The 15,008-nt window shown below is 35.4% G+C and overlaps 1 long non-coding RNA gene across 1 annotated transcript; it reads right to left on the reverse strand.

Annotated features, from left to right (window-relative positions):
• Window positions 1-6,220: 6,220 nt before the first annotated feature.
• LOC148125866 (uncharacterized) lies at window positions 6,221-14,827 on the reverse strand. The gene is made up of 3 exons (XR_015743581.1): window positions 14,797-14,827; window positions 14,528-14,554; window positions 6,221-6,312 (listed from the first exon to the last, which is right to left on the reverse strand). It is a non-coding gene; the product is annotated as an uncharacterized LOC148125866 (long non-coding RNA).
• Between the last annotated feature and the right edge of the window lie 181 nt (window positions 14,828-15,008).

Below are 15,008 nucleotides of genomic sequence, written 5' to 3' on the forward strand. Positions count from 1 at the left end.
CTTTTTCTGCTCCTGTTTAACATTTACATGAAACCATTGGGTGAGTTCATTGTTCACCACAGGATGAGTAATCACCGTTATGTTGATGATGCACACAGTTATCTATCTCTGTCCTAAGTGAAGAAAGTGGTGCTGAGGAGGTTCTTTTGTGGTGCCTGGGGGCTATGGGAGGCTGGATGGGAAACAATAGACTTCAGCTGAACCTTGCTAAGTACAGTAGCTGTGGGTGAGACCTCTGTATCTAGGAATTTATCAACTTTGAATGGAATTGTATTACCCTAGACACCCTGTGTAAGTTGGAGAAACTCTTGGATTCATGACTTCTGTTTGAGGAGCAGATGGCAGCTATGACTAGGAGAGCCTTTGCTCAACTCCATGTTCTGCATCAGTTAAACCCTTTCCTGGATAGGGAGTCTCTCCAGTCATTCATGCCCTAGTCATTTCCTGTTTGGAATATTGCAACACGTGCTACAGGGAGTATCTTGAAATTTCAACTGGTACACAATGTACCACGAGCTATATGGGTGGCCAAAGAAAGGGACATGTAATACCTCTGCTCTGTGAACTGCATTAAGTACCAGTTTGCTTCTGGGTCCAATTCAAGATGTTGGTTGTGACCTATAAAGCTCTACATGGCATGGTGCCAGGCTACCTATGGAATTGGATTCATCCCATTACATAGGCCCATCCTGCCCAGTCAGACAGACAAGGTATGTTGCAGAGCCTGTCAAGTGAACAATTCTGACTGACTGGATCTAGGAAGAGAGCCTTCTCTGCCATTACCCCTGCCCTATGGAATATTCCTCCCCTCCCCAGAAGTGACACTCTCCTGGCTTTCCAAAAAGGACTTAACCATGGCTATGCAGCCTCATGTGGGGAGCCCAAAGGAGCATGGAGCTGTGGGGCTGATTGGTGCCATGAAAGTCTTCCCTTTGCTTCTGTTAATTAATCTTTAACAGGGATTTACTATTCTTGTCTCCTTTAAAATTTTTAATTCTAACATCTTAATTCTAGCATTTTAATATTTTGACATTTATTGTACATTGTCCAGAGTCCCTCTTTGAGGGAAATGGACGGTTCAGAAATGTGAAAAATAAATAAACAAAATTAAGGGTTAATTAATGTATTAAAAGATTCTGAAGATGCACACAGTCAGAAAAAAAGAATTATTCTAACAGTAAGTTTTCTTCATCTGAAGTAAAAATAAACTATTGCTAACTCTTGCTCTTCCTAGTAAGCTATATGTTGCAAGAAAGAAGAGGAAGAATAAATAATAATGAGCAAATTTAATGGCATTGTCTTATGTTATTCTCAACAATGGAAAGATTGAAATCAGGATCAGTCCTATCAAATCAGGATAGCTAACTTGAATGTCAACATTTTTCTCCTCATTCTATTGGAGAATTTTTGTAAAAGGTGGCTCAAACCATTTTGAGAATCTGGAATGTTTTGTGTACTAAAAGTAGTACTACTTCAACCCATATTAACTTGCTGTTCCCTAACACAATGTTACATACTGTAGTCCAAGGCTGACAAGGAGATAGTGATGTAAATCACCTTTTTCTTTGCACATATAAGACATACTTAGCCGAAGGAATCAAACCTTGTGCAACTTAGCAAGCTTTGCATTGTAAATCCCTTCACATGTCTATGCTAAGAAATTACTTAGGAAGCTTTGCAGATTGCATTATAGCATTGTAAATCACTCTCACCTTTGAGCCTTTTATCCTACTTGTCCTAATTAAGAGGAGCAGAACAGCATGAGTTTCCAGATCAGATGCTTACTGAGGGCAGAGAAAGCAGTGGCAGCCTATTAGAAATGATATCGTTCATAAACATACTGTTAACAAATTATTCGATTGAGATGTCAGAAACAGTTTAAAAATAGGATCCTGTGACCTCCTGAGGGTTAGGGCAAGACTGATCTCCATGTTGTCAAAAGAAGTTGATCTACATTCAGTTTCAGAATAGGAACCAGTTAAAAAGTGAAGCAGGATGGGCAAGGACTAATGTGTAATGGCTCAGCTGTTTGACTGATACCAGAGATATCCAGTTTCTACTCTACTTTCAGCCACAGCAGCTCATGTGGTCACTTTCAGCCTATCTCACAGGATTGTTGTGAAGAAATATAGGAGGATGGAGCACTATGTACATGCCTTGAGTTTCTGAACAAAGATGAGATATAGATAATGTGCACATTTGTGTGCCAGAGAAGAGGCACATCAAGCAATAAGAATAACCAACCTTTCTTTATTCTTCTTAAAGCTACTGCTTCTTCATCATGCCTTAATTCCTTGCTGCTGGGTGAGTGGAGGGTGGCAACAAGGAATTGTAAGACCAGGAGGGAGCTGTCATGGAATCTTCAAAATAGGCACCATATGACTACAGCAATGGCCTGACCACAGCAGCAACTGGAAACAGCTGGAAACAGCCTCAACTTTTCCAAATCTGATTCCTTTGGGAGTCATAGGTCCTGAATTTTGGACACATTCTGTACATTAACCCAGGGGTCCCCAACCCCTGGGCCACAGAGCAGTCCTGGTCCTGATCCTGGCCTGTTAGGAACTAGCCGTGTAAGTGGCAGATGAGCGAGCGAAGGTTGCACACGAAACCATCCTTCCCTGGTCTGCGGAAATCAATTTTTCTTCCAAAACCAGTCCCTGATATCAGGAAGGTTGGGAACCGTTGCTTAACCATTTGAGGTTATCTTGGTTCAAAACTTGTTGCAATACAATCTACCGTTTTATTTGCTTGTTTGCCACGTTTATTTGCCGCCCTCTTGATGTGGGCTGCTCTGGGTGGCAAAGTATTGGTAATGACAAGAGTTTCCCAATATATAGATCATAGAACCAGTTTGGTCTAGTGTTTAAGGCACCAGGCTAGAAACTAGGAGATTGTGAGTTCCAGTCCCACCTTAGGTATGACTTTGGTGGGTGACTTTGAATCAGTCATTCTCAGTCCACCCACCTCACAAGATTGTTGTTTTGGAGAAAATAGAGCAGGAAGTATTATTAGATATGTTTGCTGTCCTGAGTTGTTTATAAAAGTAATAAACATAGGATTAAAAAAATCTTATTTAAAAAAAATAAAAATAAAATTGTTTGGGCATTTGTTTGTTTGAATCTATTGTCCCTGAATCCTAAAAGTCTTATTGGCTCCTAACTGGCCATCAGGTGGCAGCACCCCCTTTGTTCCATCCAACAAATCAGGCATTGTGGAAGAAAGGTGACCTGCTATTTATTTATCACCTAAATCAGGATCAGACCACAATATAATACAAAATGGAAACCCTTTGCTTGGAGCAAACAAAACAAGCAATCTACTCTCCTGAAACAAATGCAGAAAACATGCAAGAAAAAATCTGAATCTCTTGAATCAGCTCTTCAAGGCTCATTTCTTATGAACAAGCACTGTAGTGAAAGGAAAAATCATTAAATGCCCTGCAGGTGCATAACGGGTGGGATTCAAATTTTTTAACAACCGGTTCTGTGGGTGTGGCTTAGTTGGTGGGCATGGCTTGGCGGTCACGTTATTGGCTGGCCATGGCCAACTCAATATCACTCACATTGAGGCACCATCTCCTTGCCTGGCCTCTCATGACTGTGGAGATGCTGCAACAGTCGTTAGTGTGAAAAACGGTCATAAGCCACTTTTTTCAGTGCCATTGTAACTTTGAATGGTCACTCCACACGAGCAAAGTACCAGCAAAGGAGGGGGAAAAAACTCCAGAGACATTCCTGAGACAGGAAGTTTAGTCCTGCCAAGAATGTAATAAGGGTTAACGCAGAGGCAGTTTCTGTAAGCAACACCAGAATGTTTCCTTCCTGCCTTCCTTACAGGATTAGGCCAGTAATTTCTTCTAACAACTGGTTCTCCGAACTGCTCAGAATATTAACAACCGGTTCTAGCGAATAGGTGCGAACTGGTAGAATCCCACCCCTGCTTCATGAGTTCCAGCCAGTATGGCTATCAGAAGGGCATTATAGGAACTGTGATTCAAAGCATCTGCAGGATAACAGGGCAGGGTCCCTGACCAAGATAAGGCAATGGAATCTAACACATATGGACCCTGTTCCATATGATAATTTTCATAAGTTAGTGAACTCTAGAAAAGCTCACAAACCTAAGTTTCAATAACTGACCTCATAGCTTTCCAGACAATTTGTGCTCACATTAATTTAAAACTAGAGAACCTGATAAGAGAAAAATATTTACAGATATATATGAAATGGCTATTGGCTTATTATAGGATAGGGCAGATACATTAACACAGAGGAGAAATATTTACCTAATGGACTGGAACACTGCTACAAAAATACAATAATTTTCATATCTATTGTTTCTCTGTTATAAGATTGTTTCCACACCATGTATTTGGTGTTAAAATACCACGATTCATTCATTTACATTTTATAGAAAGTAAGAACAACATTGTTTTTTTTTTGTGACCCTCCTGAATTACAGCTGTAAGATCTGACCTGCAAAAGTCTAGACAATGGCTAGATGTCAGCAAATTTCTGCATTACTTTGCTGCCATTTAGTGGTCATCCAAATTTGGAATCTGAATATTTCTAACGCTTCTCTGACTTGCTTTCTTTTCTGCAAGAAATCTTACATTTTTTGAGAAGTGTGAATACCTTTAGTACAATACTTTTGCTTTTTAAAGAAGTTACTCTTTGAGAAGCTGTCTCATTATAAATGTTTAACTTCAATTAACCTTACAAGAACACACACATTTGGTAGACATACGAACTGATCCAACAAGCTGATCTGTTCTACTGTATGTATGTATTCAGCTTTGTTCGGGTATTTTCCCACGTCATTATAGTTGTGCTTTTAACTATAATGATGTGGGAAAATATCTGAACAAAGCTGAATACCATACATGTAAGTACCCACGAAAACTTAAGAAAACATACATATATATATGTGTGTGTGTGTGTGTGTGTATTTGTGTGTGTTTTTTCTTTAGTGTATGTATGTATGTATGTATGTATGTATGTATGTATGTATATGTATATGTATATGTATATGTATATGTGTGTGTATATATATATATATATATATGGATCTTTGGTTGTTCGGGTTTTCTCCCGCGTAAGATTCGAAGTATCTAGGCAACGTTTCGATGAAGAACCTCAGAAAACATATATATATATATATTCTAAAATAAGTAAATGGAAATAGCAGATTCATGTATATCCATTCTATTATGTTGTCTATATTATTGTGGCAATAATGTCTGGTTTGTTACATTTTCTTTTAATTCATGTTTTTTTCCCTCAGCAAAGCCAAACAAGAGCAAATGGGAAGCAAGGTATCATTGTTTTCATCTTGCCAAAGAATGAGTGCCAAAACTACATCCTGATAGTGCCTTACCGTCAGCTTCATAACATGCTGATGGGATAACAAGAAAAAATATGCATGCATAGGCCTCTGAGAGATTATGTGAGGACACCAAGCCATTAAAATGGCTTAGCTGTAAGGAGCTCTGGTACCCGTCTTTATAGGTCTGTTGTAATGGTTTTCAAGATAAGGTATGTGACTCACTTGGACATTTAAAAACATTGTGGTTGTTATTACAATTATTATTTTCTAGTTTACTAAGAAAGTAAGAGCTATACTACAGTCCAAAGTACCAAACTGAGAAAGGTTGCTTTTTAATCAAGCAAATATATTAGAGACCTTCAAGTCCTGTCTTAAACTATCTGCAAATCCATTTATTGTTTATAAAAATAGCTTTTAATTATCTATTATCCTCAAGATTTTCCTGCTTGCTTAAAAATAGCAGCTATCCTATTTTTTTCCAAAGAACAATGAAAAATCTAACAGTACTAGAAAGGAAGTATTATTTAACAGGAAATATACTGTGACTGGAAATATTGCAATAAATGTTTAAATAATTCCCATCTTCAGGTCATTCAGGAAAGTATATAGATTCCATTATTTTCATTTCTAAATAACTAACCATTTATAATTAAATAAAAGGGGATATATTTGTATTTCATGCTCAGCCTACTGTGGAAAGGTATGCTGGGAATATTGCATTATTATCAGAACAGTACTGTAAGACTCTCATCATTGATTTTTAATGACTCTATTGCAGGATCATAGCCAAAAAGTACATTATCATAAAACACCATAATTACCTACATTAGCCATTAAGTAAAAAAGAAGAATCCATCAAAGGGTTTTTTCTCTGAGGCAAATGTTGTGGCTAGTTGTGAGTTCTAGTCCCACCTTAGGCATGAAAACCAGCTGGGGTGACCTTGGACCACCCTTTCTCAATCCAACTCACTTTGTAGGGTTTTGCTGTCAGGAAAATAGAAGGAGAAAGAGTATTAGGTATATACACAGCCTTGAGTTACTTCTAAAGTAAAAAGGGCAGATTAAAAATCGAATAAATAAATAAAAATAATATAGACTTTTTTTTACTTAAAACTATTTTCAGGTAAATATTTTTACTGCTTTCACCAGCTCTTTCCTGTAAAAACAATTTAGAGTAATTTAAAAATTAGAGCCATGAGTACATGCAGTAAACTTCACAGATGATTGGTGGTTAGTACTGTTCAGTGATATTACCAGTTATATAATAACATATGCAGACAGAATGAACAAATCTATATAAAATTTTTCACATATGCATAAACTTGCAGGTTCATATATAAGCCCAAGTCAGAAGTTTCTTGTACCTCTCACTCTTTCCTCCATATTCAGAAATCTGAGTATCTGATATTGGACAAGATTCAGCATCACCCATATAAAAAACATTTCACTCCTCTTTTTCTTATGGGGCTTTCAAATTTGGTGCCTGCAATTGGAATCCTCTCCAAAGGAAATTGAGTAAAGGTGTGGAATGCTTCAAACAGTAATTCCTATTACTGGTGGGGAGATGAAGCCTACTGCATTTGTGTGAAGGACTAATTGTGAGTATCCCAATCGCGTTCGTAAAAGAGACATCAAGCATTTTTGTGGGCAGGTCTGAGGAGATGAATTAGAACAGAATTTTTTAAAGGTCAAAGTCAGTATGACTAGAAATCTATTTGATACCTCCAAGAAGTAGCTATTTACATTTTCTACTCTTGCTCAAGCCGGAGCTTGTTGAAGTTAGAGTGGTAGCCAGCAGGAACTTTCTTTACCATCAGAGTTGAAGCAAAAGATCTTCTGGAGCTTCAGATTTTCGAGGAAGAGAAGTTGATTTTGCAAGTGCTTACCCTTCCTGACTCATAAATAGCTACTGCATGATCAGTGGTTGTTCTAAGAGTTCTCTATAAAGTCATTATATCTGATCCTATCTGTGTGCACTTCGTATACAGGTGATAGATCATAATAACAGGGCCTATATTTAAGCAGATTGATATATCTTAATATCTCGAATCAAATCTTTATTATGGTCAAAGACCAGCATAAGGTGAGTGGGTACAAGAAATTAAAAGGCATAAAATTACAAATAAAGGCATAAAAATAAAGAGCTAAAATAAAGATGAAGATCAAAAAGGAATTTAAAAGAAGGGGTAGGATATGTAAATGAAGAGTAGGATAGGATAGGGGAGGGGAGGGAGGAGAAGAGATAACTGGGTTGGAAGGGACCTTGGAGGTCTTCTAGTCCAATCCCCTGCTCAGGTAGGAAACCCTCTACCATTTCAGACAAATGGTTGTCCAATCTCTTCTTAAAGACTTCCGGTGTTGGAGCATCCACAACTACTAGAGGCAAGTTGTTCCACCGATTAATTGTTCTGTCAGGAAATTTCTTCTTAGTTCTAGGTTGCTTTTCTCCTTGATTAGTTTCAACCCATTGCTTCTTGTCCTGCGCTCAGGTGCTTTAGAGAATAGCTTGACTCCCTCTTTTTTGTGGCAACCTCTGAGAAGCTAGGCCTTATTTTAATTAAACTACACATTCCCAATTCCAGAAACCATCCTTTATGTTTTAGCCTCCAGTCCACGAACTAAATCTATCATAATAAAGAGCATTCTATAATGACATACTGGGTGCTCCTTAAAAATGGTTATCTTCTGACAAGTTTTAAGTGCAGATGCATAGAATCTGGCAACACTATATGTTGTGTTGGGGTTGGTATCTTGGAGTAGCAAGGAATTGTCCTATGTATGCCATTTCCTCCCATTTATGTTCCCTAACATCTGATATTCAAACAGTAACTGATTCTAGTCCTGGAGCTAACATTTAGTCCCCACGATCAACTGTTAGTATTATCTTTATGATACATCAATTTATTAAATCTCTTTTGGAAGCAAACTCATAATGATGAATAAGCTGTTGGTTAAGAAATAACATGTCTTAGAAATTACAATATAGTAGCTTGCCACCTACATATAGCATATCTCAACCAAATAGTAGCTAGAATTATGGTCAATCAGTACAGTGATATTTATTGCTGCTATTAAAAAGATTGTTCAATAGGAACAAACAAAAGCATCTCCTCGAAAAAAATGTACCAATCTCAGTTTTAAAGTAGATTTGACACTGAGTCATTACACTTTTCACTTTAGGTGAAAGAAGACTTTTAGTGTTCTTCTTAAATTGTTTTCTAACAACCCATTTAGTAAATTAATAAAAGATGAGGAATGACAAAGATGATAGCACCAGAAGAGCCATTAAAATATCCACAGAGGAAAAAAATGCTTCCAGAAATCAATTTGCAAAATATTACTAATGTTTGAAAAGATGTTTAGTTTGGGGGCCATTCATTTTGTTTATATACTTGAATATATTCTTGTCTTATGATTTCAAAGATCTGTGCTTCTGAACAGTTTCTTTGTTCTCCAATCAGTTAAGATTTACAGAAATACCCTTTCAGGTATCCTACCTAGGACAACCATTGCGTGGATAATAAACTCAATCCTTTCAGTCATCGTGTAGATGCCATAGAACAAGAGCAAGAGGAAAAACAGTGTATAATGTCCTGTTATTTGAAATGAGAAATACATGAAAACTTATATTGATCCACTGTAATTTACAGCATCTTTAAGAATCATCCAACTATCGTTAAAACACTTTTAATTGCAATTTATGCTCTGAACGATAACCAAGAAGAATTTTACAGGAAATTACATATGAAAATAATTGAATTGGACTATGTTAATATTTGTATGATGGGACATCTCAATGGAATAATTAATGATCGGTTGGACTATAAAATGCAGAAATCAACAAAGAAAGCTAGAAAGATACTACCAAAATCTTTCTTTTGAATAACAGAAGAATTTAATTTAAAAGATGCGTGGAGGGAGAGAAATGCGGAAAGTAAGCAATACACTTTTTACTCAAACAGGCATGCATTATGATCTAGAATAGATATGATATGGATGTCAGCAGAATTACTGGCTAACCTACGAGAGAATGAAATAGAAACAAGCACTTGGGCAGACCATAATCCAGTGACAGTTATTTGGAAAGGATACAAGAGGAGATCTAGATGGACTTTAAATAATACAATCTTAAAAGAAAAAGAGTTTAAACAGAAAATAAAGAAAGAACTTGTTTTCTTTTTTAAAGAATATAGAAAAGAGGATACATCTTTACAGAATCTCTGGGACACGATGAAGGCCTACACAAGAGGCTTGATAATAGACTATACAAGGAAAAGAAATATAAAACAGAAAAATACTTTCAAAACATTGGAGGATGATTATAAAAGATTGGAAAAAGATTTACAGAAGTCCCCACAAAAAAGACATTAAAAATAAAATGGATATAATTAAACATAAAATGGGACTAATGGAAAAAGAGGAACTAGCACAAAAAATTAAAAAAGCTAAACACAATTACTTTGAAGACACAAATAAACCAGGCAGATGGCTAGCTTATAAACTGAGAAAGAAAAGAGAATCAAGAAGGATTAGTCAATTAATAAATGAAGAAGGACATGTTTGCTATGGAAATGAGGAGAAGAAAAAAATTATACGAGATTACTATGGAAAATTGTATTTTCAAGAGAATATTCGAGAAGAAAAAGTTAAGCAATATCTACAGAAAGCGAATTTACCTCAGATACCTAAAGATATTGAAACAATGTTAGAAGGGAATATAACAATGACGGAATTAACAGAAGCCTGGGAGAATATCTACAATTAAGATGAATGTATTGCCTAGAATTTTATATTTATTCCAGACAATTCCAATCCGATGAGGGAAAGAGTTTTTTTGAAGACTTAAATAGAATTGTGTTGAAATATATTTGGCAGGGTAAAATAGCAAGAATAAAACTAAAACTGTTACAAGATGCAAGAATAAGAGGAGGGTTTGCCCTGCCCAATCCATTTTAAAGGAATGGATTAAGGAACAGTAGACTATTGACCTTAGAAGGGCATGACTTGCTGTTGGGATGGCATGCTTTCCTCTGGTATAAGGGAACTAAAACACAGGGGTATTTTAGAAGACTTTATATTCAAGAGGCTCTGTTTTTGAATTGGGAGAAGATAAAAAGACAATACTACTTAAAAATTCCACTATGGATATCTACCATTGAAGCTTTTTCTTATCCAATAATATATAAAAAGAAACAGTTAGATATGGTGAGATATTGAATGAAAAGGATGAACTTAGATCTATGCAAGCGTTGGAAGAACAAGGTGTAAAAATGAACTGGTTTTCATATTTGCAAATACAATCTAGATTAGATAAAGATTCTAAAACAGAAGGTATTTATGATAAGTTGACTGATTTAGACAAAATTTTGATGGGTACTGATGAAAAGGTAATTGAAAAACTTTATGGACATTTATTAGAATTTAAACTGGAGGAGGAACAAGTTAAAGAAACGATGATTGCTTGGGGGAAAAATTTTGGATATGGGATTGACTTAGAGAAATGGCAAAAATTGTGGTCTCAAAACTATAAAATGACAGTGTCAACTGCATATAAAGAAAATTTGTATAAGATGTTTGCAGGTGGCATCTACCCCCGACGAGACTTGCGAGAATGTTTAAGAATAAATCGGATAAATGTTGGAAATGTCTTCAGATACCTGGTTCATATTACCACGTGTGGTGGACATGCTCGGATGCAAACAAATATTGGACTAAAATCTACACGTGGTTGGAAAAAATGATAAAACAACATATAGACTTTAAACCAGAGATCTTTTTATTGGGAATCATACCGGAAATATACAACAAAGAACTGAAATATTTGATTGAAAATGTTTTAACATTGGCTAGAATTGTATTTGCTAAGAATTGGAAAAATGATAAAATACCTATGCAGGAGGAAGTTATTAAGAAAATTATGGTCTGTGCTGAAATGAGTAAATTGACATTTGAAATCAGAGAACAAGAAGATAAACAATTTTATATGATATGGGATTTGTTTTATCAATGGTTGGATAAAAAGACATGATAATGTAACATAATAGATAATTTTGTTATAGAAGTTTAATAGATTGATATAAAATATAATGTAGACATATATAACCATTGGATGAAAGCACAATATAAATTTTAAAATAAAAATTGGGATATCTCATATAAAATGATGGAATAAATAGTTTAGTCATGGATGATTAATAATTGATAAATATATAAGTATATGTTAGTTTGACAATGTGAAATTTATATAAACTGTAAACGACTATGAAAGGATTGCACAAAAGATTCGTAACCAACTGTATGTATATAAAATGGAAGATGGTTTTATGTTTTTATGTATTGTTTGTATATGTTTGTCTTAAAAAATAAAAACTTTTTTTTAAAAAGAGTCATCCAACTATAATTGTGCCAAAATAACAGTATGGGGTAGTGTTATTTCATCTTATGATGGCTGAGAGACTTCATAAAGAAACTATGTCACTTATCAGATAATGACCTCTTCCTTTTTCCCTTTCTCTCTCTTCCTTCCTCCCTCCTGGTGCTGATTTAATTCATTTGGCTTTCTGTAATACTTACTGTAGTTTCTGGAACTCCACTCTCCCAGAAAATGTACTTATCCCGTGAGCCAGCTGTAGATCTATCTGCAGAAAGAATCTAACTAAGAAAGAACCCTAGAGTCAGGCAGGCACCAGATAACTAAATAAGAGAGATTTGTTGGTATCTAATAAAAAACATCCAGGGAGTAGTTATCTTTGCCACCCCTATTTTTAAACTCAGATGGATGGAGATATTTGAAAGATAAGATTCTGAAGTGCAGAATGAAAATATACTGTAGTAAAATAGTGGTCATCACTAATATCTTACTACTTTCTTTCCATTAAATGACACAGCAATTTATTTGTCTTTCTTCCATTTATACTGTTCCTTTTGACTTCATAAAATAAACTTTTTCTTTTACATTTCATAGATGCTGCTACTGAAATACTTATTCATGTTTGTGAAAAAGCATCAGGAATTTTTGCTGTGTAACATTCAGAGATAGCTGAATCTTTCTTCATAAGTATTCTTTCCACTAACCTGCAGTTAGCTGACTTAGAAAACTTGAAATAAATCTGCATCCATATTAACCTGATTAACTAAATCAATATAGGTAGTCCTCAACTTACAAACACAACTGAGCTCAAAATTTCTATTGTTAAGTGAGATATTTGTGAAGGGAGTTTTGCCCCCTTTTACGACCTTTCTTGCCACAGTTGTTAAGTGAATCATTGCAGTTGATAAGTTAGTAACCTGGTTATTAAATGAATCTGGCTTTCCCATTGACTTTGCTTGCCAAATGGTTGCAAAAGGTGACCAGATGACCTTGGGACACAGCAATGGTCATAAGTATGAACCAATTAGCAAACATCTGGATTCTGATCACATAATCATGGGGATGCTACAAAAGTTGTAACTGTGAAAAATGGTCATAAGTCACTTTTTTCAGTGCTGTTGTAATTTTGAATGGTCACTGAATGAACTTATGTAAGTCAGAGACTACCTGTATCCTGATACAATTATTATATGCTGCTTTGCTTTTACACATTTGCACTGCTTAGGCAAATATCCAAATACCAATGATGCTTGCTAACAAGCTTCTCTGCAGTCATATGATCAACATTTGTGATCTTCTTTGCTGGCTTCCTACACCCAAGGCAATGGAGAAGCCAGTGGAAGGACACAGAAGATGATTACATGAAATCCTCCTTTCACAACTGGAGGTGATGCAATGGCAATTGGAAATACTAATGCCTACTGCTAAGCAGCATGGTCACATGACATTGTGCTTTACAACCACATCACTTAGTGACAAATTACAATCCCAATTACCATTGTGTAGCAAATATACTGTACTATGTGGGTAGATTGTGATGAACATCTTATAGTAGAGTTAAATTGAAAAAAATCTGATCACATCAATAACATAATTTATCTTTCTTTTGAAGCTATACAAAGCTATCTCCATCAATTAAGTCCTTGTTAGGAATCAATGCATTCAGGTTCTATTAATAGTCCCTTATGATTCATAAGTGTTCATTAGAGCCACTAGATCATGTTGTTAAAAACTCAGTCCTATTAAACTAACAAACCCAATAAGTTACGTTTTCATAACATAAACATGTTTGCTCCAAACTGAGTTTTACAGGAATGTTGTAAAAGAGTAGGTTGATTTATAAGCATGATAGTCTTACTATTTATAAAAGTATTTATAAAATTATAGCTTTTTGGAAATGTATTTCTCCATCACCACAACTTCAATTTATAAAGTATACTTTAGTATACTTAGTATATTATAAGTTGTATGAAGTATACAACTTTTAAAGTATACCACACAAACAGTTGCTTAAAATGCAGAATTGTGCTGGTTTATAACTGTAATAAGGTTTATATATCTAATCAGCATTCTCCATCCATCCGTCCGTCCATCCTTCCCTCCGTCTGTCCCTCCGTCGGTCCGTCCAAAAGCAGTGGGGCTTTTGTGGAAAGTCACAATTTACAACCATAAATATAAATGAAATAACTATTTTAGAACAGAATTGCTATCATTCTTAACTGAGCTTTTGAATCAATTTTCCCCTGTTGGTTGCTTGGTTTTCTCACCATTGTTCTGATGTCAGGACAGGACCTCGCCTTGGTGCGTAGGGAGTATTTACGGGAATGTATACAATGATTCCATTTTGCTGGGCGCTACTCATCTGATTCAGTGGCAGCCAGCCAGATCTTTTCTTTTACAATGACACAGAGGTTTTCATCTTTGCTTTAAAGTGGGAAGACTTTCACATTGTTGTGGATAGTTTGTAGAAGCATGTGTCTTGTAACTTGTGCTACTTTTTAATATGCAACAGAAAATGATTTTTCATGATTCTCTAACCCTTCTTCTATTTGCTTTCGCTCTTATATTGTTTTGCCTCTTTCTTAGAAGAGGACAAAGATAAATACTGACATCAGAAGTTTAAATATTAAAATCAACTTCATGCATTACAAAATTTCTAAATGTAAAACGTTTCTCTGAAGGAAACCACCACTATTAATGAGTGTTTCATAATAACTCCATTTATGCATAGCTTATTTTGCATGAATAAATAACAAATGTTATAATTTACATATAATATCTACATGTGAGTCATATGCTATTGCAATATAAAAATATTATACAACTTACCTGTAAGTCTTTTTGCAGAATTCAAAACTGCTAAGAATCAATAGCAATTGGAAAACCTTGTTAGAAAAAAATAACTTGACAGGAACATCCTATTATAAATTGCAGTACACATCTCCTTCCTCTAATGCTGTTTCTTTGGCCTCGCTGTTTATATTATTATTTTCACCACTTATTAACCTTTGACCATTCTATTTATTCACAGAGTTCACAGATTATGAGAAGTCCATGGAATATGTTAACAAATAAGTTCTACAATACTTGTGTCTTACTAAGGACTTTTCCACAATGCACTCTTCAGCTACTTCCCTTCCCATGTATAAACTGGCTGGAAATAAAGCCAGTTATAAGAAATCTGTTTCTGGATTTCAACACTTTCTTTTGTTTTGATCATGGCGATGGCTTGGTGTTTAGGCTTGGTTTTCCATATCCTTTTCCCTTTCTGGAAGGAGGGAGAAAGAAAGGAAAGCAATTACTTCATCTA

Source organism: Pseudonaja textilis, chromosome 4, assembly GCF_049901715.1.
Source record: "Pseudonaja textilis isolate UNSWEBS1 chromosome 4, rPseTex1.2, whole genome shotgun sequence".
Lineage (NCBI taxonomy): Eukaryota > Metazoa > Chordata > Lepidosauria > Squamata > Elapidae > Pseudonaja > Pseudonaja textilis.